The following is a 2,060-nucleotide window of genomic DNA, read 5'->3' as shown; positions in this document are numbered from 1 at the left end:
CATGTTCGAATAGGAGAGTTAGTGGTGTTAGCATTAACGATTGTAGTTAAACCTCAGAATGTTGAGGGATCGGATGATAAAATGACTAGTTAAGTTTCCCGAGGTAAGTTATGATTTGATCTTCTAGGGAATAAGTTCGGATTTGGGGGAAGTGTTAAGGATTTTAGGTAATTGTAAAGTGGGTTGTGAATTAGTGAAGGTTGGTTTTATGGTTCGAGTAAGGGAAGTCTCGAAAAAGGGGAGGTGACAATGATGGATTGGAAGATATTGATATGATGATTAGCTTATGAGTTGCTGATGAATGGATGTTAAAAGGGATTGGGTCTAGCGATGCACAAGGTATTAAGACTCAAGTCGAGTTTTAATTTGAATGATGACTAAGTAGAAGATTGATTTCAGGGTGCGAATAAGGATAGTTACGAAGATAGAGGTAATGATTAATGGACTAGTAGATTCCAAGGGAATTGTTCGTCTATGAGTTATAGAGCGATCGAGTTAAGTTTTGAAACATGAGTGAAGATCACAAGGACAAGTTGAACATTCACTCTGGAATGGCAGAGGTGTACGAGTTTTAAGCAGAATATCGGACGAACGAAAGTAAATGAGCAAGTGGATAAGGCTGTGCGATTGCACGGAGTGCCAACCAATATTATTTCCAATACAGAACCGACACGAGTGGTCGAGCCGGACGACATAGAGCTGAAAGATGAACTGTCTTTCGAAAACGCCGCCAATTAGCATTGGTGACACAAGGATAAAACAGTTGAGGGGAATAGAGATTGTGTTGGTGACAATCATTTGGAACAAGGACATATGCGATGCTACATGGGAGCTTAAGGAACAGATCGAAGAACAGTATCCGGAATTTCTACTGAACCGTAAGTTTCGAGGTCGAAACTTTCTTTTTGGAGGGTAGTAATGTGAGACCCAAGATTTTAAGCTTAGAATAAATTAGTGAAATTCCTTATTAACGAATAAGTTCGATGTATCGTGAAGGGAAACCTGAACAAGAGTTTATTAGATGAAATAAATTTATGAAGGAGAAGGTTCAGGAAAAGTTCAAGGATTGTATCAAAACCGATAAAAGTATAGCACGACTAACATTCGCCTAATCTTAGGTCAAAGACACTAGTAAATAGCTAATTTACACTTTAGGACGCGATGGAAACTAATTCCAAAAATCTTCAGAGAAATGTTAGAATTTCTCTTATTCGTCAGTAAACAAGTATTTCGATGCGAAACCCTGGAATGTACGAACGTCAAATTCCAATTCTCGGAAGTTTGCCGAAACGGAATCCCTGATAGTTCAAAAACCCTAAAATCGACGGACGATGAAGACTTTTTCTATTCGGAGCTTCAAATAAAGATTTCATCCGCGTACGCCCACTCTAATCGACGTTCCGAATCTTTCTTCAAAAGGAAGTTTCTGCATCCGGGGTCAAAAGCATAAAGTGCATAAAGTGCATTTTTAAGCCGGTAAACATTAAAAACAAGCCTCGAAAACCAAAAATCATACTGATATTTCTTTGGAGAATTAGAAGATTCAGCGGGAAGAATATCGTGTCTAAAATACGTTGGAATCAGTAGGAAAAATCGGAATCGCGAAATTCTCATTTTTCTGCATTTCCCATTTCCTATATATAGTATGAAAAATGAAAAAAAAAACAAAAAAAAAAATCACAAACACAACACACACGGCCGAGAGCTCTTGGAGGATTGGAGGAAAAGTGATTTTTTTTCAAATCTTGACCGATCGTCGTTCCGTTCGTTGCTACGCGTAGACATCGAGGTTCAATTGTGGAAACCTTGGGATTGACTGAACAAGCTTGTGAGGGAGACCTACACCGCGAGACTGGAACAACTCGAGGTTAGGGCAACTTACTTACTAGCTATTTTTGTGTGTAGGCGTCGATAAATTCGACTTGAATGTATTGTGATCGTGAGTGGCAACTCACCGTTATTAGTTAATGACCTAGAGTCGACTTGTTCGACTTATTTGTTAAATTCTGCACAAATATTGCATGAACTGTTCTGAAAAATGTTTTCTAGAGGCTTCGACC

The sequence above is a fragment of the Lotus japonicus genome, chromosome 4, assembly GCF_012489685.1.
Source record: "Lotus japonicus ecotype B-129 chromosome 4, LjGifu_v1.2".
In the NCBI taxonomy this organism is placed as follows: domain Eukaryota; kingdom Viridiplantae; phylum Streptophyta; class Magnoliopsida; order Fabales; family Fabaceae; genus Lotus; species Lotus japonicus.
This window is presented reverse-complemented; position numbering follows the sequence as displayed.